A 25,180-nucleotide genomic window follows, 5' to 3' on the forward strand; every position below is an offset into this window, starting at 1 on the left:
AACAAAACAATAAAACAAGACAATAAAAGTAATAGTTGCTTTGGAAGGGTCCAGAAGGGTGTGCAGCCCAGAAATTGTGACCACCAGGGAGCAAGAATTAAAAATGGGGGGTTGAGGACAGTCACCTCACAGTTCTCTCCCCAGGTATTGTGATCTCCGGAACTCTCCAGAATCCCCAGATTGATCCGCTCTCTACAGATAAAGGGAAGTAGAAACATCTTCCCAGCACTTGTTCTCCAATCACAACACTGGGAATAGTCATGTGACTATAGAAGGAAGACCCTCCCCCTCAGTACCCAGATAGTGAGTGGAATCCGTGGGTCAGTTTCTACAAAAACAACAGCAGGCACCTATGATCTGCTCCTACTGGAACCCATTGGAAGTTCATAAGAAGCACCCCTGGGATCGCATCCTTCATATCATTCCTTGGTGTTGCCGATTAACCGTTCAGGAAGGAGGCTGGAGGAACGTCTACAGAGCTCCCTGTGAGATATCCCCTGTGGTCTACACACTTCTACTGAGCCTGTTTTGACCCCCCCCCCCGAATAAGGGCGGTCACAGGCTGTCTGGTAAGCCTCCATTTCTCTATCACAAGGTGGTGGGCAGCACCAGCGGTGGAACAGTGATCCAGAATATACATCTGAACACCATTGTTTATGGACTTTATTTTTAATTTTTAATTTTTATTTTTTATTCTTTATTTTTCACCCAGTACATTGATTGCTGTTCACTGTTCACACTTTAATATGCTATCTTTGAGCACTTTATTGATTAATTAATATTTATATCAGTTGCTATAACTTTAATGATTGTTACTCACTTTAGTTGGAATTTTTCACTCATTTAACACATCTCACTCATGTGATATTTGTCCAGCGCTGCACTACTTTATCTATATCCACTCTTGTGCCCTCATATCGGGGTTATAGTGTCCAGCTGCAGGACTCTTCTCACGTATTTTAATTATTACTTTAAATTTTATATCTTACTGTTTATGCACTGAGCGCAATTCAACAAAGAACAAAGAATGAGACTGAGGATGTGTCAAACTTGATAAAGGTCTAAATGTCGACTGACTGGAGTAAACATCTTACTGTTACCCAAATCGTACATATGATCATTAATCCTCTGTCTCAGTTGTCTGGCTATCTTCCCCACATAGAAAGCCCCACATTTACAGATCATAAGGTAAACTAAACCCTGTGTGTCCCAGCTTGCAGAGAATTTAGGGTAAAAGATTTCACCATTGGGGAGTGTAAACTTCTGACCTGGTGACACCCAGAGGCAAAATGTACATCTCCCACATCTTGAAACACCTTGGGGTTGTTTAGGGGGGCGATCTTTACCACCAGTATAATGACTAGAGATAAGTTTGTCACGGAACAATTTGGCTTCACTGAAAGTTATTTCAGGGTGTTGGCCAATGTATTTGTTTAAGACAGGATCCTCCCAAAGGAGGTACCAATGAGTAGCCATAATATTTCTAAGTTCAATATGGTGGGATGAGAATCTCGTGACAAACTTGACTGTTGGTTTGGACTTTTGATCTAAATAGAAGTTCATTACACGTTTGGCATGCTGACTTATTATAGGCTTGTCGTAGAAGAGACCTACTATATCCTCTAGATAACAAACGTGCTTGTAACATTTTAGCCTGTTTTTGAAATTCTGCTACTGTAGATGCATGCAGTCCCGCTGCAATCTGATATATTGAGCATATGGTATGATAGAGCTGGTGGATGAGCACTAGCCGCATGTAACAGCGTGTTACCCACTGTTGTTTAGCGGAATAAATCGGTGGCCTTATTTTTGACCCTTATTTTAAGAATATGTCTACCTGTTTGTGTCCCCATAGGGGGTTTTTGCTTCTTGCTCCCTGGTGGTCACAATTTCTAGGCAGCACACCCTTCTGGACCCTTCCAAAGTGACTTTTACTTTTATTGTCTGCATTTTGTTTTGTTTTATGTTGGCTACTATGATGTATTTATATGATGTTCTTTTATATAGTACATCTATTTGATATGCAAGCTCCTGAAGAAGCTCATCAACGCGCGTAATATGTAGAGCGACCTTTCTGAGAGACCTCTCACTGCGTCTCAACCACTTCACGTATCTAATAACCACTGCATGTATATTGTTATTACATGTTACTATCTTTGCACATTTCCTATGTGGTATTTATCTATTAGACATGATATTAGAGTCTGTGAGGTCACTCAAATATATGTTTTTTAATCTCTGTCTGTATATAACAGTTTTAACCTTATCCAATTAAAAACGTCAATTTTTTACTCATTTACGCGCGTGGCTACAAAGTCCATATCTTCATTCCAATTTCTTCTAACAATTACTGGGATGTTGGCACACCGTTTGATACCAGTGTATCCACAGTATCACCCTGTGTTGATGCATTTAAATCCATATTTTTGTGTGAGTACAAAAGGGATATCTTTGTTTTACAACCTGTTACAACAAAAAACACTTTCACAAAACTCCTTACTCTTCAAAAATGGGAAAACAATATTTCCTCCTCCCTCACGGAGGACCAATGGAAAAAAGCTGTAAAACTCAATAAATGTTATACCAGGTCAGCTACATACTGGGAAAGTGACCAAAAAATACTCCTTTGTTGGTATTATATTCCCTACAACAGCCCTCAAAATTTAATCTCGCCTGCTCGCATTTGGCGAGTGGAAAAATGAGGATTTCAAGTATGGACAGGGCTGTGCTGTCCTGGGAATGTATAGCCAGGGCCGCCCCCCCCCCCCTCCCTGGCACACACTGGCTGGCAGTTCGGCCATTTCAATACGAGTCAAACAGCTGCCTGGAAACGCCCCTCTCCATTTCCCTCTTGCCGCACATCCCCGCCTCGCACAGGCTCACAGTGCGGGCTTTCAATAGGAATTAAACTGCTGTCTGGGACCACCTCCCTCCTGCCGCACATCTAAGAAGTGGGGTGGTGCATGTCTCTGCAAGGCAGTCCTAAGTGTCTCAAACACTCTCGGTCCGCCCTCAGTGTGCACCGATGTTTGACCCCCATGGCTGCAGCAGGAGAATGGTAACTATGACAGTGTGCTGTAATTGTAAATAGCACATGTGCTGGAGGCATTGGTATAATGAGGGATTGAACAAGATGTGCTGGGAGGAAGGGGGGGATTGAGAGCATAGATGTGCTGGATTGGGGGAAAGGGGTTAATTGGAGGCATAGGTCTGAATCATCCCTACAGTATTCCTCCAATTCTACCCACCCCCCACTCAATCAAACCCATGCCTCAAAATCCATCCCCCCTTCCCCCAATCTATCATACCTATGCCTCCAATTCCACTACCCTCCCCCACTCTATCATACATGTGCCTCCAATTCCACCCCCCTCTCCAATCTATCATACCTATGCCTCCAATTCCACCCCCCACTCTATCATACTTATGCCTCCAAATCCACCACTGTCCCCAATCTATCATACCTATGCCTCCAATTCCACTCCCCCCACTCTACCTTACATGTGCCTCCAATTCCATCCCAATGTATCATACCTATGCCTCCAATTCCACTCCCCCCACTCTACCTTACATGTGCCTCCAATTCCACCCCAATGTATCATACCTATGCCTCCAATTCCACTCCCCCCACTCTACTATACATGTGCCTCCAATCCCCCCCCCAATCTATTATACCTATGCCTCCAATTCCACCCCCTCCCCAATCTATCACACCGTATGATGTATTGGGGGGAGGGGTGGAATTGGAGGTATAGATATAATGGATTAGGTGGAAGGGGTTTGAATTGGAAGCATAGGTATAATGGATTGGGGGGAGGGGAGGGTGAAATTGGAGGCATAGGTTTGATAGATTGGGGGGAGGGGGGATGGATTTGGAGGCATAGGTATGATGGGGAGGGGGGTGGAATTGGAGGCATAGGTATGATGGATTGGAGGGAGGGGGGTGGAACTGAAGGCATAGGTATGATGAATTGGGGCGAAAATTGAAAGCATAGATGTGCTGGATTTGGGGGGGGGGGATTAGAGGCATAGGTATGCTGAAGAGGGGAGGTTGGAAGACAAGGTGTGCTGGGGGTGGTTAAAAGCACAGGTGTGCTGAGGGGGAGGTTGAGATATGCTGGGAAGAGGAATTAGAGGTAGAGGTGTGCTAGGGGGAGGGGGATGCATTGGAGGACTGGGGGAGGCAGTGGAGGTAGAGGTGTACTTGGGGAGGTGTTGGAGGTAGAGGTGTACTGGGGGAGGCGTTGGAAGTAGAGGTGTACTGGGGGAGGCATTGGAGGTAGAGGTGTTGGAGGTAGAGGTGTACTGGGGGAGGTGCTGGAGATAGAGGTGTACTGGGGGAGGTGAAAAAAAGGAGAAATTCCTTTCTAAACTTACTGACCAGCCTGCTAACCAACCACATTTTCCTGTCTGATGAGGCTGGGCTGATGGGCATAGGTGAGGCTGCATTGATGGGCACTGGTGAGACTGCATTCATGGGTACGGGTGAGGCTGCATTGATGGGCACTGATCAGGCTGCATTGATGAGAACTGGTGAGGCTGCAATGATGGGCACTGGTGAGGCTGCATTGATGAGCACTGATGGGGCCGCACTGATGGGCACTGATAAGCTGCATTCATGGGCACTGATGAGCACTGATAAGCTGCATTGATGGACACTGATAAAGCTGCTGCTGATATTTATTTCTGTAACTTAATTCTGCATAAAACATTTAACAGTGTCATTTCAGGAGATATTTATGAAGGTGTGTTTAGGGGCGGTATTAGGGGCAGGGCAGGTTAGGGGTGGGGTGGGGCAACTGATGGCGAGTAACTCCTAAGACCTGGCTAGTAGCTCAGCACTTTAAATTTAAACAATATAACTCAAATGAGTGCTGGTGTGATATTTGGATATCTTTTTATATCCTCTTCCATCTTTGTAAAGGTATATTACCTTGTTACGCAGGTCTTTTGACTGTTCTTTTCTGCTCCCCATGGCTTAGTATCTAGCCTGCTTAGTGCATCCATGTGAGAGCTAACAAATTAATTAACTATTTATACACAGACGCTAATTGTGATTTAAAAACCACAAATGTGGGAAATTAAACTTTAATAGCAATTTTAACCTGTGTGTGCCACCTTCTGTGTCTATACCAAGGCCAAACATTCCAGGGTATGTAAATTTTGATTAGGGCCATTTGGGTGAATTCTGTTATCATCATGATTTTAAAAGGAGCCAAAAAACTATGTGATAATAAATGGCTTCATGTGATCACTATCCTTGAATAAAAGTTTTTCGGCATGATTAGTCAAATTTTCAATATAAATGCCCAAATTTCACAATTTCTGCTGGGATATGCAAACTTTTGAACACAACTGTATATACAGACTCACAGAAGTGGGTCTAAATCCTGTAGGGCTACATACACTATATTACCAAAAGTATTGGGACACCTGTCTTTACACCCACATGAACTATAATGGCATCCCAGTCTTCATCCGTAGGGTACAATATTGAGTTAGCCCACCCTTTGCAACTATAACAGTTTCAACTCTTCTGGGAAGGCTGTCCACAAGGTCTAGGAGTGTGTCTATGGGAATGTTTGACCATTCTTCCAGAAGCGCATTTGTGGGGTCAGGCACTGATGTGGACGAGAAGGCCTGGCTCACAGTCTCCACTCTAATTCATCCCAAAGGTGTTCTATCGAGTTGAGGTCAGGACTCTGTGCAACCCAGTCAAATTCCTTCACCCAAAACTCACTCATCAATGTCTTTATGGACCTTGCTTTGTGCACTGGTCCAAATCATTTGGTGGAGGCGGGATTATGGTGTGGGGTTGTTTTTCAGTGGTTGGGCAGCAAGGCATCTGATGGCTTCCTTATGGGAGCAGAGCAGTTGGTAAGGAGTTCATTTAATTAATCGCTTGTGGTGATTCCTTTTGGGAGCACTCTTTCTTCCGTGGTGCATGTTACCATCATTCCTTCACGGCAAAGAAAGAGAAACTATTGAAGTTTAGAAAATCTGAGCACCTTTTTGCACATTTACCTTTTTGCATATATACAGTGGAAAAGGAAAGTATTCAGACCCCCTTAAAATGTTCACTCTTTGTTATATTTCAGCCATTTGCTAAAATCATTTCAGTTCATTTTTTTCCTCATTAATGTACACACAGCACCCCATATTGATAGAAAAACACAGAATTGTTGACATTTTTGCAGATTTATTAAAAAAGAAAACTGAAATGTCACATGGTCCTAAGTATTCAGACCCTTTGCTCAGTGTTTAGTAGAAGCACCCTTTTGATCTAATACAGCCATGAGTCTTTTTGGGAAAGATGCAACAAATTTTCACACCTGGATTTGGGGATCCTCTGCCATTCCTCCTTGCAGATCCTCTCCAGTTCTGTCAGGTTGGATGGTAACGTTGGTGGACAGCCATTTTTAGGTCTCTCAAGAGATGCCCAATTGGGTTTAAGTCAGGGCTCTGGCTGAGCCATTCAAGAACAGTCACGGAGTTGTTGTGAAGCCACTCCTTCGTTATTTTAGCTGTGTGCTTAGGGTCATTGTCTTGTTGGAAGGTAAACCTTCGGCCCAGTCTGAGGTCCTGAGCACTCTGGAGAAGGTTTTCGTCCAGGATATCCCTGTACTTGGCCGTATTCATCTCTCCCTCGATTGCAACCAGTCGTCCTCTCCCTGCAGCTGAAAAACACCCCCACAGCATGATGCTGCCACCACCATGCTTCACTGTTGGGACTGTATTGGACATGTGGTGAGCAGTGCCTTTTTTTCTCCACAAATACCGCTTAGAATTAAGGCCAAAAAGTTCTATCTTGGTCTCATCAGACCAGAGAATCTTATTTCCCACCATCTTGGAGTCCTTCAGTTGTTTTTTTAGCAAACTCCATGTGGGCTTTCATGTGTCTTGCACTGAGGAGAGGCTTCCGTCGGGCCACTCTGCCATAAAGCCCCGACTGGTGGAGGGCTGCAGTGATGGTTGACTTTCTACAACTTTCTCCCATCTCCCGATCTTTGGGTTCTTCTTTATCTCCCTCCCCAAGGCTCTTCTCCCCCGATAGCTCAGTTTGGCCGGACGGCCAGCTCTAGGAAGGGTTCTGGTCGTCCCAAACGTCTTCCATTTAAGGATTATGGAGGCCACTGTGCTCTTAGGAACCTTAAGTGCAGCAGAAATTTTTTTGTAACCTTGGCCAGATCTGTGCCTTGCCACAATTCTGTCTCTGAGCTCTTCAGGTAGTTCCTTTGACCTCATGATTCTCATTTGCTCTGACATGCACTGTGAGCTGTAAGGTCTTATATAGACAGGTGTGTGGCTTTCCTAATCAAGACCAATCAGTATAATCAAACACAGCTGGACTCAAATGAAGGTGTAGAACCATTTTAAGGATGATCAGAAGAAATGGACAGCACCTGAGTTAAATATATGAGTGTCACAGCAAAGGGTCTGAACACTTAGGACCATGTGATATTTCAGTTTTTCTTTTTTAATAAATCTGCAAAAATGTCAATAAGTCTGTGTTTTTCTGTCAATATGGGGTGCTGTGTGTACATTAATGAGGGAAAAAAATGAACTTAAATGATTTTAGCAAATGGCTGAAATATAACAAAGAGTGAAAATTTTAAGGGGGTCTGAATACTTTCCGTCCCCACTATACAAATACAATATTATATATTATGTATATATATATATATATATATATATATTTTTTTTTTTTTTTTTTTTTTGCACAGTGTTTGAACATTTTAACTGGACTTTATTTGCACAGATATGTTAATTTAGGATAAGTTCAGCATATGTTTAATGCACTTTTATTGTGTCTCTTATGTGATTTATTAACTTATACCTAGCACAACTTTTTATTGCTTGGTTGGAGCTTGTTAGTATTTTAAACTGAAAGGGTTGTTTTTTGAAGTGATTGTTTACATTTATTTTAATACGAAAAAAAAAAAAAAACAGGAGGCATCCATTATCATTTATACAATCTCTATTAGTGTAGCGCTTAACCCTTCATTCAAATGTGATCTGTAAAGCATATATCTCAAATAACCAATAAGTGAGATAAAATGATTATATAAACAATATTTGTAAAAATATTAAAATACAAAATATATAAAAAAATTTTAATAAAGTGTACAGTCCATGTGAACAATTGTTCAAATTATGTAGTACATCAATGTGAATTCATCAATAACTTATATATAAAAGTGCTTCTTAATTCACTTCATCCATACAAAGGTGCTCCAAAAATCAACACAAAAAGCAAATTGTGTCACCCCTCTCTTGCTCCCCCCCTGTGGACTTATCCTTACCTGGGCTCAAACATAAAGATGGATCTCCAGACCCCTATATCGATCCTCAGCTCAGTGTCCCAAAAACAATTGGCAAAAAAAATAGGCTCCAATAGTGCTTATCCCATTTAAAACAACTCCTTTATTAAAGATCATACAAATGGTTACTCACATGTACCCGGTGCTTCCAGCATACCAGGCTATATTGCACAATAAACAAAGGCAATTTTCAAAGACAGCCACGCAACCGCTATAATCCCACAACTCCTTGCTCCTCATAGAGCCACGAGTGCCTCCACCGTCCTTGCCCCTCCCCTACGTATGTCTACACAGGGATCACGTGTCTTCCTCAGGGGGATTACTATTGGACAAAAGGCAGTGTCAATAAATACCTATGTGAGCGATAAGTGGCCATAATTTTACTTTTTTCGTTCATTATCATTATCATTTGTCACCAAATGAAAACCCAATTTGTCCTGAAAAAAAAACAGGGTATAATTCACCTGGATACACTAAATAGTTGCAATGACAGTTTTACTAACACATGTCAAAGTTGCAAAACCTGCATCATGGAGGGTTTAAATATGGTTGCTACTTTTTCACAGCAAGTCTTTTGAAACAGAAAATGCTCTGAAAATACCCCTCCTCCCTCAAAAAAAACAAAATTCAGCTTTTTTACCAGACTGTAGATGTAGCCCAAAGCTGGCAAAGCTCTAATGGCACTTTAGAGGTCCATCAACTCCGACTCGAAAGGTGCTGGCATATTCTCCATCATTGAAAATGATTCTACTTATTTAATAATCTGCCTGCACCAAAGTGCTGGGTTTTTAAAAAGGTGCGGTATTGATTTTTTTTTTCCTGAAAATTGTCAGCTACAGAAAGCAAGAAAGCTATTTTTAAAATAGTTGTAATGGCAGGAGGGTTTTTTTACCTTCATGGATTCTATCCATAGAGGTAAAAAAACCTTCTGAGTGGTGCAGCTTCCTCCCAATGCAAAAAGTGCCTTTAGGCCCCTTTCACACGGGCTGTCCAATCAGATCTGCCTGTCAGTTTTTCTGGCGGACCTGATCGGATCCTCCAGTCTCCTCTATGGAGAGGCAGATATGAGCAGACACATGTTAGCCATACTCTGCAATACCCAGCCATACTCTGCAATATCCAGCCATACCCAGCCATACTCTGCCATACCCAGCCATACTCTGCCATACCCAGCCATACTCTGCCATACCCAGCCATACTCTGCAATACCCAGCCATACTCTGCAATACTCGGTGATACCCAGCCATACTCTGCCATACCCAGCCATACCCAGTCATACTCGGCGATACCCTGCAATACCCTACCATACTCAGCCATACCCAGCCATGCTCAGCCATGTTCAGCCATACTCGGCCATGCTCGGCCATACTCTGCCATGCTCAGCCATACTTGGCTGTACTCAGCCTCTGTATGTGGCCAGGCTGTGGAAGTCTCACACATGTGGTATCGCCTTACTCCGTAGGAGTAGGAGAATCTATTTTGGGGTGTTATTTTTGGTATGTACATGTTATATAAATATTGTATAAATGGACAACTTTGTGTTTAAAAAAAATGCGTTTTAACCACTTCCCGCCCGCGGTCATATGACGTCCTTGACTTTGTGTGGGGATATCTGAATGATGCCTACAGCTACAATCATCATTCAGATATCAGCTATTTCAGCCGGTGATTCCCTACACCATAAGAATGATCATAGTGGCTGTTCCATTGCTTGATCGTTCTTACGGGAGGCAAGAGGGGACGTCCCCCCCTCCCGCCGCCCTCCGCTGCTTCTACCGACTCACCGCTACGATCGAAGGCGGGATCGTTTTTATTTTTTTTATTTCAGGCTTCCCAGCCTAGAAGTGAGATGTGGGGTCTTATTGCCCCCATATCTCACTGTAAAGAGGACCTGTCATGCCATATTCCTATTACAAGGGATGTTTACATTCCTTGTAATAGGAATAAAAGTGATCAAAAAATTTATTTTTTTGGAAAAAAGCATCCAACTAAAATAAATAAAGTTAAATGAACAATAAAAAAAAAAAAAATATAAAGCGCGCCTGTCCCCGTGTGCTCGCATGCAGAAATGAACGCATACGTAAGTCCTGCCCACATATGAAAACGGTGTTCAAACCACACATGTGAGGTATTGCTGTGAACGTTAGAGTGAGAGCAATAATTTTGGCCCTAGACCTCCTCTGTAACTCAAAACATGTAACCAGTAAAAAATTTTATAGCATCACCTATGGGGATTTTTAAGTAGCGAAGTTTGGCGCCATTCCACGAGCGTGTGCAATTTTGAAGGGTGACATGTTAGGTATATATTTACTCGGCGTAACTTCATCTTTCACATTATGCAAAAACATTGGGCTAACTTTACGGTCTTGTTTTTTTTTTAAGCACAATACTGTTTTTTTTTCCCAAAAAAAGCGTTTGAAAAATTGCTGCGCAAATACAGTGAGAGATAAAAAGTTGTAACGACCGCCACTGTATTCTCTAGGGTTGTTGCTAAGAAACATATATAATGTTTTGGGTTCTATGTAATTTTCTAGCAAATAAATGATGATTTTTACATGTAGGAGAGAAATGTCAGAGTTGGCCGGGGTGCTCCAGAACACCAGAAGGTGCTCCCTGCATGTTGGGCCTCTGAATGTGGCCACGCTGTGTAAAAGTCTCACACATGTGGTATCGTCATACTTGGGAGTAATAGCAGAATGTGTTTGGGGGTGTAATTTGTGGTATGCATATGCTGTGTGTGAGAAATAATCTGCTAATATGACAATTTTGTGAAAAAAAAAAAGAAAAAAAATCTTGATTTTTCAAAGAATTGTGGGAAAAAATGACAACTTCAAAAAACTAACCATGCATCTTTCTAAATACCTTGGAATGTCTTATTTCCAAAAAGGGGTCATTTGGGGGGTATTTGTACTTTTCTGGCATGTTAGGGTCTCAAGAAATTAGATAGGCCGTCAGTACTTCAGGTGTGATCAATTTTCAGATATTGGCACAATAGCTTGTGGACTCTATAACTTTCACAAAGACCAAATAATATAGACCGATTTGTACTTATTTTTACCAAAGATATGTAGCAGTATAAATTTTGGCCAAAATTTATGAAGAAAGATTACTAATTTGCTAAATTTTATAACAGAAACAAAGAAAAATTCATTTTTTTACAGAATTTTCAGTCTTTTTTCTTTTATAGTACAAAAAATAAAAAAACCCAACGGTGATTAAATACCACCAAAAAAAGCTCTATTTGTGTGAAAAAAAGGACAAAAATTTCAGTGGGTACAGTGTTGTATGACTGAGTAATTGTCATTCAAAATGTGAGAGCTGAAAGGTTCCATCTGAAAGACCCACAGTCAAATCAACCACTAAATTTTCACTGAACACCAGGAACATACATCTCAACTACCTTTGGGGACATTACGTTGTGGTAGATGTGCATTCTGCTCATGGATATTACCAAAACCAAAAAATTTTGCTCCCTAATGGTGAGACCTTTTGTCCAAAATTCTCCGCAACCTGTTACACACAAGGCTTGGTCTACCTTATGATGTGCAAATGTGGGGCTTTTTATGTGGGGAAAATGGCCAGATTTCCAAAACCTACTCCACGTTCCTAAATCCCGCTACGAATCAAAGGGAGAACGAAGATTCGTAGTCCAAGGACCACGGCTATGGAACACTCTACCGACCAACATCCGTATTGGCCTTCAGGAAGAAACTCAAGACCTACCTCTTCTAACAAGCTGGACCCACAGGATGGACCAAGCGCCTTGAGGCGATACAGTTCGCATTTGCAGCGCTATACAAGTCATTCATTCATTCATTTCTATCACCGTTTTGATACATCCTCTGTCTCTTTTTTAAATTTATCCTTCAAAAGGAAACTCTTTGGATAGAGTGGTTAAATGCTACTCGATCCCCAGGCCTAAATGAAACTCAATCCTACAAACCTTTTTTCTAGTCTGTCGCTGAGTCATGCAAATTGACTACCATATTTCCTCCAACATGTCCCCTGGGGCAGGACCCAGGTCCCCAAACACTTTTTATGACAATACCATGCATATAAGCCTTTAAAATTAGTACTTTTGATTATTCATGTTCGTGTCCCATAGACTTTAACGGTGTTCACATGTTTGAACAAATTTTTTGCCTGTTTGCATGTTCTGCTGTTAACCGAACCAGGGGGTGTTCGGCTTTCTAGCACTAGCTCCCTAGTGCCCATGTGAAATGGGCCTTAGAAACACTTAAAGAAGAAGGAGATGCTTGGGATCATAGGCAGGCCATGATCATAACAAATGCACACATGCTCAAAACCAGGTACCCGCTCCCCCTCCAAAAAAGTGAAGTGCCAAAACCTAAAGGGGGGGGGGGGGTTGGCAGCAGAGAAGCAGCACTTCCCCTTTTGGGTAAAATTCTGCTTTAACTTTGTCTGTCATTCACACCTGAAAATATTATAATGGCCACGTGTTGCTGTTCTGTTTTCATAGAGTCTAGTTATTACTCTATAAGTGGCAAAATTCAACTTTAACAAGCAATGTTCTTCAAGAGAGGAGAGACAGAACTGTTGTGTTCTGCTCAGCAGAGCCTGCGTAAAAACAATCAGTAAACTCTTTAATCATGTCTAAGAGGCCTGAATATTTACATAATTATATCTACTACCCTCTCTGTATCCGATTTGTTCTGTATTCCAAAAGGTCAAGATACAGGGCAGCTGCCTGTCTGCTCACTGCCGTTATTTGAGTGCTCCGGCCATCTAATTTCTCAGTCACTTTTATTGTGCTCATCTGTTCAGGAAGACTAGGTTTTCCAAGGCTCATTTGCTGGTTAATTGCATTTTCAGATCCTTTAAGATGTCTACCGCACCTGCTCACCACTTCACAGTCGCTTTTGATCTCTCCAGAAATATCAAACTTTGATTATGTGAAAATCATTCTCTACGTGCTTGGAAACCAAGCTGAAATTAACAATGTAACTGTTCTGACCTGCCCAATTGTCAGTTAGGAGTTTTTCAAAAGAGACTGAAGCTTTACAAATTTAGGCACAAATGATATCTTTTCTCTTTTGTGCTATGTTTTTTTTTTTTTTTCGTGTTTATTTATGCTTGACTTGTGTTCATTAAGGGTAGCAGAAAGGTGCTTAAGAGCCATAACTGTCTATCATTTTCAATTAAAGGGTAGACACAAGCTCCTGTCTGGTGAACTGGTGAGATCTTAATAGCACTTACCAGTTTTGTATCGGGGAGGTTGTTGGCAGGTGCCCAGTTCCAAAATGTAAAGCAAGGTGAGTAACTTGAGAACAGATGGTGACTCAAATGCAATAAAATATCATTTAGACATTTGGAAAGAAGAAAAAAAAAATCACAGCTTATTTGAAAAGGACTATCAATACTGGAAAATTTAGAGGTGAACAAAATTCAACTATCCAATTATGCGATTATGTTCCTCTTTTGGGCTTAATAATGTCCAGTGTCATTCAACCCACTTATTGTGGGCCCATGTTTCAATGGGCAAAAGAAGGGGGTTAAATAGACCTGTCACATCATTGTACACCTGTAAAAAGGTCACATATATACAGTATCTCACAAAAGTGAGTATACCCCTCACCTTTTTGTAAATATTTTATTATATCTTTTCATGTGACAACACTCCAGAAATGACACTTTGCTACAATGTAAAGTAGTGAGTGTACAGCTTGTATAACAGTGTAAATTTGCTGTCCCCTCAAAATAACTCAACACACAGCCATTGATGTCTAAACTGCTGCCAACAAAAGTGAGTACACCCCTAAATGAAAATGTCCAAATCAAGCCCAAAGTGTCAACATTTTGTGAGGCCACCATTATTTTCCAGCACTGCCTTAACCCTCTTGAGCATGGAGTCCACCAGAGCTTTACAGGTTGCCACTGGAGTCCTCTTCCACTCCTCCGTGACGACATCACGGAGCTGGTGGATCTTTGAGACCTTGTGCTCCTCCACCTTCCATTTGAAGATGCCCCACAGATGTTCAATAGGGTTTAGGTCTGGAGACATGCTTGGCCAGTTAATCACCTTTACCTTCTTTAGCAAGGCAGTGGTCGCCTTGGAGGTGTGTTTGGGGTCATTATCATGTTGGAATACTGCCCTGCAACCCAGTCTCCGAAGGGAAGGGATCATGCTCTGCGTCAGTATGTCACAGTACATGTTGGCATTCTTGGTTCCCTCAATGAACTGTAGCTCCACAGTGCTGGCAGCACTCATGCAGCCTCAGACTATGACACCCCCACCACCATGCAAGACACACTTGTCTTTGTACTCCTCACCTGGTTGCTGCCACACATGCTTGACACCATCTGAACCAAATAAGTTTATGTTGGTCTCATCAGACCACAGGACATGGTTCCAGTAATCCATGTCCTTAGTCTGCTTGTCTTCAGCAAACTGTTTGTGGGCTTTCTTGTGCAACATCTTTAGAAGAGGCTTCCTTCTAGGATGACAGCCATGCAGACCAATTTAATGTAGTGTGCGGCGTATGGTCTGAGCACTGACAGGCCCCTTCAACCTCTGCAGCAATGCTGGCAGCACTCATACATCTATTTCCCAAAGACAACCTCTGGATATGATGCTGAGCGCGTGCACTGAACTTCTTTGGTCGACCATGGCAAGGCCTGTTCTGAGTGGAACATGTCCTGTTAAACTGATGTATGGTCTTGGCCACCGTGCTGCAACTCTGTTTCAGGGTCTTGGCAATCTTTGTATAGCCTAGGCCATCTTTATGTAGAGCAACAATTCTTTTTTTCCGATCCTCAGAGAGTTCTTTGCCATGAGGTGCCATGTTGAACTTCCAGTGACCAGTATGAGAGAGTGAGAGCGATAACATCAAATTTAACACACCTGCTCCTCATTCACACCTGAGACCTTGCAACACTAACGAGTCACATGACACCGGGGAGGGAAAATGGCTCATTGGGCCCATTTTGTACTCATGTTTGTTGCCAGCAGTTTAGACATTAGTGGTTCTGTGTTGAGTTTTGAGGGGACAGCAAATTTACACTGTTATACAAGCTGTACACTCACTACTTTACATTGTAGCAAAGTGTCATTTCTTCAGTGTTGTCACATGAAAAGATATAATAAAATATTTACATAAATGTGAGGGATGTACTCACTTTTGTGAGATACTGTATATATATATATATATATATATTACTGTGCAAAAGTTTTAGTGTTTTAGTTTTAGTGTGAAAAAATGCTGTATATTAAGAATGCTTTCAAAAATAGAGTTTATTTTTATCAATTAAAAAAATGGAAAGTAAATGAACAGATGAGAAATCCAAATCAAATCAATATTTGTTGTGACCACTCTTCAAAACAGCATCAGTTCTTCTAGGTAGACTTGCACACAGTTTTTGAAGAAACTCGGCTGGTAGGTTGTTTCAAACATCTTGTAGAACTAACTACAGATCTTCTGTGAATGTTGGCTGCCTCAAATTCTTCTGTTGCTTCATGTAACCCCAGACAGACTTTATAAGGTTGAGATCAGGGCTCTGTGGGGTCCAAACCATCACTTCCAGGTCATCTTGTTCTTTTTTACACTGAAGATAGTTCCTAATGACATTGGCTGTATGTTTGGGGTCTTTGTCTTGTTGCAGAATACATTTCTCACGCCTCCCTGATGGTATGACATGTTGGATAAGTATCTGCCTGTATTTCTCAGCATTGAGGACACCATTGATCCTGACCAAATCCCCAACTACATTTGGAGAAATGCAGCCCCAAATTTGCCAGGAACCTTCACTGTGCTTCACTGTTGCCTTCAGACACTCATTATGGTTCCACTCTCCAGCCCTTCGGTGAACAAACTGTCTTCTGCTACAGCTAAATATTTCACATTTTGACTCAACAGTGCAGAGCACCTGCTGCCATTTTTCTGCACCCCAGTTCCTATGTTTTAGTGCATAGGATGTGGAAAAAGGGCTAAACGACTCAACTTTGAAAGGTAATCAAAGAATTTGCAACACATCATAAGACCCCTTTTACACTGGTGAACTTTTGCTGCACTTTTCCAGAGTGACAAAAGCACATAAAAACTATTTCCCATTAAATCCTATGTAACTGTTCACAATGCAGGTGTGCCGCTGCATCTTTGGTGCAGTTTTTCAAAAGCGCACCAAAAGGGAGCCTTCCATTCAATAGCAACACATGAAAAGCTCATCAATGTGAAAGGGCCTAATAGTGGTTATAACGCTGAATGAAATATTCCAACACCCACCCCTGGCTTTCAGGTAAGCACCCAACCTTAGGCATAAACTAATCAGCAGGAAAATGTATTCTGATTATGAAGTCACAAATAAGGAACCAAGCCTTGCAACAAAAAAGCTGTAAACTGGGCAGCCAAATTAGTCTATTACAATTGTCACACACACAAAAGGGGACCTTCAGTATCACAAGATCCAACAGCTGTACGTCCAGTAATGTTGTGTATCTTATCCAATGCAAAAAGTAATTTTACGTTGGGGAAACAGGACGACATTTACAAACAAGAATGAATTTGCACAGACACACCATTATAGAGTATAAAGAAGATAATTTCTGCACACCTGTGGGACATTATTTTTCACAACCAGACCACAGTATGGAAGACATGAATGTTTTTGTTCTTAAAAAGAACTTCAAAACTATTCAGGAAAGGAAAACTTTTTCAACTAGGAAAGATAATTCTATTTGACACAAAAGATAATGGACAAAATGTGGACCTCGGATTTCTAAATTACTATCCAACTGTTTTATGACCACCTCACTTCTGTGGCTGTTGTCCTCCTCCCAGTCTATAGACCTCTTTTGTTCTTATCTCACTAACTATCCAAACTTTATTACCATTACTGTGTATGTCGTTTGTGTTTTGTTTTTTTTATAAGTTTTGAATGATATGATGTACAAGACCTATGCTTAACAGGCCGATATTGATGCCCAGAGTCAAAGTCGAAGCTGCAAATTGTGCAGCCAAATTAATCCATTAAATAGTGGCACACACACGCACACACACAAAAGGGACCTTCAGTATAACAGGATCCTAAAGCTGTGCCTCCAGTAATGTTGTGTATCTTATTCAATGCAAAACATGCAACAAATAATCTTACATTGGGGAAACAAGACAGAATTTACAAAAAAGAGTGAATTTGCAAAAATACACCATTAAGAGTATAAAGAAGATGCACACCTGTGGGAAATCATTTTTCACAGCCAGACCATACTGTGGAAGACTTGAATGTTTTGGTTCTTAAAAAAAACTTCAAAACTACTCAGGAAAGGAAAACTTTTTCAACTAGGAATGATAATTTTATTTGACACAAAAGATAATGGACAAAATGTGGACCTCGGTTTTCTAAATCACTGTCCAACTGTTTTGTGACCACCTCTCCTCTATGATTGTTATCTTCCTCCCAGTCTATACACCTCTCCTTTTGTTATCTCACTATCTATCCAAGTTAATTTACCATTTCTGTGTATTTTTTTTTTTTTTTTTTATACATTATAATAATTTTTATTACCCTTTTGAATGATATGATGTACAAGACCTATGGTTAACATGCCCGATATTGAAGCTCAGAGTCATTATGTTTGTACAGGACTGCTAACTATGACCATGCAGGAAAAGAATCTTTATCTGTCATTAATACCCAATTGCACTGAACATTCCGACATCCAATATTCTGAAAACAAGCTGAACCATTCCAGATGAATGATTTCCATTTCATTTGGATTTGCTCTTAATCACAATGACCCCAATGCAGCCTGACAGCTTTTAATAATTGTGACAGAATCGGTCTGACATTTCTAACAATGGTGATTGAAGAAAACCTTCTCCCATATGAATAATGATAACTTCTACCAATCCGCTCATGATAATTACGCCTTTAACATTTAAACCCCCTCATAGATAATAAGCCGAAAATAGATTTCTGTGTAAACGCAAGACAATGGAAATGCTAACATCTTATAGGGAAGGCGTCCTGCAACAATTGTTTACATTGAGATTATTGTCTTGTTATCTCCAATGACATTTGAAGTGAGCTCTTAGCAGATTCAGAAGACACTAAATTGGTACTCAGGATGTGGACAATCATTCGGACCTTTATTGTAAGTGGGTTTTTGGAAGAGTCATAGGAAAATGTGCATAACTTTAATGTATCTTAAATCTGGGCTATAGATTTTCTTAATAGTGTTTCTCTCTATACTTTTGAAAGGGTTTTATTTTTATAGCAGTGGGTTGGAAAGATTTGGGTCATCTGCAGAGCTGAATTTATAGTGGATTTATCATAATCACTGTGTAGGCAGGTGCAGTTAGCTACTCTGCCACTAGGTGGCTCTGTACCAGAATACTGTCTGGTTACAGCAGATAGTGTCTTCAAGTGCTAAGCCCCTTCTAAGTAGAGCCCTCCTGCTGTAAGTTCATGGGTGAGTTAGTGCCCAGTTATAAGCCAAGATGGGAGGAGCACACACACACTCGGGGCATGGGGCATTGGGCAAACATCCCACACCAGCACAGATGTAACCAGCACATGGATATAAAAACAAAAGATGCTGGCGCTCAGCAAACTGATGTGTAATAAATGATAACAAAAGCGATAATAGCAGCGGGATAAATCCACAATGGTTAATAGATGTATAGAAAATGTCCAATCAACAAAGAAGAAAAGTCCATAATACTTGATATTTGGGAGGTGTCCAATCAGCAATAATTAATACTTGATGTGTAGGCTGAAAAGATGAAGGTTTGTTCACTGTCACAAAGGGCTGCTCTTCTCTGGAATGAAGCTGACTCAGAGTCATCAAGGAAAAACAAAGATAGAAGAGTGCCTCTCAGTTAAAGTGTTTTATTCAATAATAATCTACACGGGTTAATCATAGGCAGGGTGATGTGGCCATAGTCACAAGCATGTTTCCAGGAGTTCACAATTCCATGTAGCAGTAGCCGCAAGGACCCGGAGGGGAACCCGGCTGTGTCTTGCAGAGGAAAGTGACGGTCCGCTCGTGGAGACAGCGTGTGATGTCAGCAAGTAGGGGAAACACAACGCGTTTCAGAGCATGCACAAAGTCCGTGAGGTGCATGCGCGCTCCTTTCTCAAGTGTAGGGGAGAGGGAAAGACGGCGCTTAAATACTCCGTCAACTAACAGGACACAGCTGAATGCATAGTACATTCTATACTGCATATGTAAATAAGTGATTAAATGATTGTACTGCATATAAAAATAAAATTAAATAAGTAATCAAGTACATAATACTACATGGTTAATGCGATCTAAAAAAAATAGTAATAGTAAAAATGGAGGCCCTGGATAGGGAAGGAGGCTGGGAGGAGTAGACCTGTACTCAGAAAGAGATGGCTGTAGACTTTTTGTCACTTATGAAGTTGGGGGCCAGGGCGGATTGCAAAAGGCCTTTTAGGCCAGGCCAAGAGTTCCCTAAAAGAGGCTGCTTCCCTGGAGGGTCCTGAGAGAGGTGTACCTAAGGAAAAGGTAACTACAGAGAACCAGTCCTGTGAGTACTAATGACCCTGGGTGAAGGAGAAACGGTTAGAAGGAGATGGCTGCTAAGGTATTGCATATGCATTCATATATGACTACTGTGGATTGTCCACTAAATGTGATTGCTATGTAATGTTCAGTGACTCTGGAATGTATGTTGATGTGATGTAACTGTTATGCCATTTCCTGGATTCCATCAGTAAAGTTCAGCAATTCTACTCATATGTTTGGACATTTCTTCCTTGGAATATAAAGGTCAATGTCCCCGGAATGTCATGTGGAGGCTTCTGGCATGGAGAGGGTCAAAATATGGTGGAGGCCTCAGCCTCAGCAGGTGGAATAGTATTCTAGCAAAAGCAGGAATGGGGCAGGGATTTGTGTTCTTGGTTCCATAATGAATGAACGTCTTTGCCAATCTGAAGCATTTAATGTTGCTCATAAAGATAATACAAATTGTTGGGAAATCTCCATATTTTTTTTTTTTTTTTAATAGGATCATTTTTATTAGAAACCAATCATGGTTTTATACAGTTTTGCATACAAAAAAAAGAAAAAAAATATAGCGGCCATACAAACTATGACCTTGCTACAGGTACAAAGACTGTCACACGGTGTACAAAAATATCAAAAACATAATGCCCCGTACACACGATCGGACTTTCCGACAACAAAACCGTGGAATTTTGTTAGAAGGTTGTTGGCTCCAACTTGTCTTGCATACACACGGTCACACAAATGTTGGCCAACAATTACGAACGTGGGAACGTGGTGACATACAAGACATACGAGCTGAGAAAAAGGAAGTTCAATAGCCAGTGCGGCTCCTTCTGCTTGATTCCGAGCATGCGTGAACTTTTGTGCGTCGGACTTGTGTACACATGATCAGAAATTCCGACAACAAAGTTTTGTTGGCTGAAAATTTGAGAACCTGCTAGCCAACATTTGTTGGCGGAAAGTCCAACAACAAATGTTCGATGGAGCGTACACATGGTCGGACTTTCAGCCAACAAGCTCATATCCAACATTTGTTGTCGGAAAATCCGATCATATGTACGGGGGAAAAAAGAAAAAAAAACCTTATGCAAGAGATGAATTGGCAGGCCTATGGCACTCAGTTTGTAGGAGCCATCTTACAGGAACCAAGTTTAAGCTCCAGCATGCCCCCAGAAATGTATCAGATCTCCAACTCCAAAACCAAAAATGTCAATTTGCATGTTAAGAGCTCCAGCTTCAAGCTTCACGTGCACTCGGGAAATCAAGAAAAGTATGTGCAGGCATCTTTCATTGACTGCAATTACATGTCAGTTCCAGATAGATATAATAGCAGAGTGAGCTAAAGATTATCCCCCCTTAAAAATTACATGTGAGAATCCAGCTCATATAAAGCAGACTTTTATGACATTTTCCTATTTGCATTTGTAATTCGTCGCTCTGACCCAATGATCCTCCCAGGGTGGAAAGTTAATCTATTCTAACAAAAAATAACTCAGGCTTCATTTTATTATTTTGAACATTCCATATAGAACTAAATTACGGCGGAAAAAAGAAAATCAACAGAAATTTTACATTCATTAAGCACTTGATTGCTCAGTTTCATTATTATGGAAATACACTGTGTCATGCAAATAGCAGCGGCATGTCCGATAACTTAATTCCCCGCTTGTCAGTTCTGTACTTTTTATCATTGACTATTAGACAGCAAAGTAAGTGCAGAATCCTATTTCCATTCAATATCCCACAGAAAGTTGTCTCCCATGAGCCAAGCGTATTTCTATCATGTGTCTCCAAGTGGGAATGGTTATATTCACTTCAAAAGTGATTCTTTAGCAGTCAGTGGAATTATATCCAGCAAGGGTCATGTTCAGTTTGAGCATTTCTATTAGGTCTGAAGGGATAGAAGCAAGGCACACCTGAATTAAAAGGAACCTTTTTGGAGATTAACATGCAAATGTTAGTTGCCTGGGTCTTATGCTAAGCCTTTGACTTCCAGCTAAGCCAACTAAATACAAAAAGCATGTGTGTTCCTAATTGAAACTTTGTGTATTTGCATATTTCCTTCAGATCTGTCTCGAATTCAGCATACAATAAATCCTGCACTTTGACTGTGCAGGAGCTTCCCATAAAAATGACTAGTCACTGCTGCTCTCACTTCTTGTGCAAGGTGACTGGTCTTGTATCCTCCCCCTACCACCTATAGTTTTGTACAGGCATTCTAGGGGGAAGACCTGCTTGGTCCCACCCAAGGCTCTGCAAAAATTATATGCTGCACAGTAATGATATTACCACTACTTTTCAAAATAATATTTTGATTTCCAAAGACATTTGGTGCAGGCAAAGTGGAATTATATCTTTTTGACTGTTAACAAATATATTTAAAAGAATGTTTTTATGACTGAAGCAAGGCATGGTGGGTGCAGAGTAGTTAAAGTTATTGGGCGCCAGACGTTTCTTTTTTTTTTTTCTCAATAGATTTTTATTGAAAAGTATTTATGTAATACAGAGTAAAAGAAACATTTATAACATTGTTTTACAGGAAATTTAGTCATTGTTATGAGATTTGGTACAATATGAGACTATGGTACTTCTTACCTAGTAGAAAATAAGTAAAGAAATAGTGTTGCGGTATACACAAGGAAATATGTGGTAATTTGATTGGTTTTACAATTCTACAATTATAAGGAACAGTGCTAGTTAACCGACTGTGATCTTAGCCTGGAAGAGGGTTGTAGGACGACAGTTCTACCCGAACACCCCGCAAGGGTGCTAGACTGTGACCGTGAAGAACTGTCCTCCCCTCCCCTATAAGTTAATTTCTGACTTCATCTGTCTAAGTCTGTAACCATTGAGAGAAACATATCATAGATTGAATTTAAAGTGAGTTCTACCGAGTCGAATAGGTGGGTTATACACTTAAGAGTTATGATCGTCAGATAAAGTATTTTCGTCAGATTTAAGGTTAAAAATGTTGTCAAATGCCGGAGAACTAGTCCAATCAGTCCACGGTTGCCACATGTAGATAATTTTCATTTTGTCGTGGCGTAACGCTAGGGTTATTTCGTGTTTGAAGTGAACATGTGTAGTGTGGACTACATCTTTTAGTGTGGGGGGGTCTGGGTCTTTCCATTTCCTAGATATACTAAGTCTAGCTGCCAGAAGAACGTGTGTAATTATATTCCTTATCATGTAGGGGTATTGTTCTATGTCTAATGAGAGTAAAGCCAGAGATGGCCTACTTCTGATGGTCAGGTGTGTAATTTCTGAAAGTAGTTGAAAAATTGAGCTCCAATATTGTGTGAGCTTGGGGCAATCCCAAAATATATGTAGCAAATCTCCTTTAATTCCGCAATTTCTCCAGCAGGTGTCGTCAAGGTCTTTACTAAATTTAGAAATTCTATCAGGGGTCATATACCAACGATATGTTAGTTTATATGCTAGTTCCCAAAGGGTGGAACAACAGGTAGCCTTATAAATATATTTGCAAGCTTTTTCCCATTTGTCTATTGTGAATGATTGTCCTAGATCTCTTTCCCATCTGATTATCAGTGACGATGCGGTGAATGTGGTCTTGAGGTGAAGCAGGTAGTAAAATAACGATATGCCCTTACGGTGCGTTATAGGAGATCTAAAGTAGATCCATGCTTCTTGGGGAAGAGTACATTTCCAGGTTATGAGCGATGTGAGGCAGTGATGGGTGCGAATGTATAGGAATATGTCAGAGGACGGGAGGTGGAATTCTTTTTGTAGTTAAGAGAATGATTTAGGTTTATCTGTGTCGATCAAATCAGACAGGTGGATAATGCCTTTTTCTTTCCATCTTAAGTAGGAAGTTAATAGTATTAGATGATGTAGAGATTCTATAGGGATGTGAACATTGGAGGGTATAGTGTGAGTTAAAAGTGTTTGTTGGAGTCTGAACCAAGCTTTGATAGTCGCCAATATCGTCGGCGAGACATGGGGATGGATCTTTGCTCCTAGCATAATAGCAAATAACCAAGAAGATATATTACCACCGGGGATTGCAGATGATTCTATTTTGCCCCACAGTGTGGGGTGTGGAGGTTAGGAACCATTCTCTAGCTTGGGTGAGGATAGAAGCTATGTAATAGTCTAAGAAATCTACATATCCTGTTCCTCCCGCTAGTCGGTGTTTAATTAGTTGAGAATGTCCACATCTTGATTTTTTACCCTGCCAAATAAAGTTTGATAAGAGTTTTTGTAAGGATTTGAAATAATGGGGGCTATGGGGATGGGTATTGTGCGAAATAAATAGGGAAATTGGGGTGGATGAAACATTTTGAATGCCACCAAGCATCCCAGCCATGAGAATTCAATTGACGCTAGCCTGGTAAGATCGTTTTGAAGTTTGGTTCTAAGTGGGAGGTAGTTCATAGTATATAATGATTTAGTTGATTTGGTCAATTGTATTCCCAGGTACGATATGCTGTTATCTGCCCATATGTATGGGAATTGTTTTTTTAATCGATTTGCTAGTAGGGTTGTTTATACCCAAATTTAGTATATAAGATTTAGTTTTGTTGATTTTGTAGTATGAGACGTCACTGAACCAGGCGAGCGTTTTTTGTACCTCAGGCAAGGATCGTTCAGGGTCAGTGATCATTAGAATCACATCGTCTGCGAACAGACTGATTTTGTGTTCTATGGCTGCTAGGGAGATTCCAGATATTTTGTTGTTAGATCTAATGTGCTCGGCCATGGTCTCCATGATGAGGTTGAATATTAGTGGCGATAATGGGCAACCTTGTCGTGTACCGTTCGATATTTGGAAAGGTATAGATAGGGTATCTGCAGAGAACACCCGAGCAGAAGGGTTAGAGTATAGGGCCATTATTGCATTGTGTATTTGTCCCGTTAGGCCGAACTTGTTCAGCACTGCAGATAGGAAACCCCAGTGGACCCTATCAAATGCCTTTTCGGCATCAAGGGAAAGGAGTAGGGAAGGCATTTTAGAGGATTCTACATGGTGGATTATGTTAATCATTCATCTAGTGGCGTCTGAAGCTTGACGACCTTTGGTGAAGCCGGATTGGTCTTAGTGTATTAGAGAGGGGAGTATATCTTCGAGTCTGTTGGCAATGATTTTAGCATAGATCTTTACATCCAAATTAAGCAATGATATGGGCCTAAAGTTTTTTGGGGTGGTAGGTTCCTTGCCAGGTTTAGGCAAAGTAACTACCATGGCACTAAGCATTTCAGTGGGAAAGGAGGCGGATTGCACATTTGAGTTGAAGGCATGGCATAGGATGGGAACTAGAATATGTTGGAAAAGTTTATAGTATTCCCCCGTGAAGCCATCTGGGCCAGGAGATTTGAAGTTAGGGAGGTTGTTAATCACTTTTAGAAT

General features: G+C 40.9%; 1 long non-coding RNA gene across 1 annotated transcript in view; it reads left to right on the top strand.

The window, feature by feature from the left end:
- Positions 1 to 2,941: 2,941 nt before the first annotated feature.
- LOC141111720 (uncharacterized) overlaps positions 2,942 to 25,180 on the top strand; it is a 42,094-nt gene continuing 19,855 nt past the window's right edge. Inside the window, exon 1 of the long non-coding RNA XR_012236472.1 lies at positions 2,942 to 3,058. This is a non-coding gene — a long non-coding RNA (uncharacterized lncRNA). The remainder of the gene's footprint in view (positions 3,059 to 25,180) is intronic.

Source organism: Aquarana catesbeiana, linkage group LG11, assembly GCF_042186555.1.
Source record: "Aquarana catesbeiana isolate 2022-GZ linkage group LG11, ASM4218655v1, whole genome shotgun sequence".
Classification (NCBI taxonomy): domain Eukaryota; kingdom Metazoa; phylum Chordata; class Amphibia; order Anura; family Ranidae; genus Aquarana; species Aquarana catesbeiana.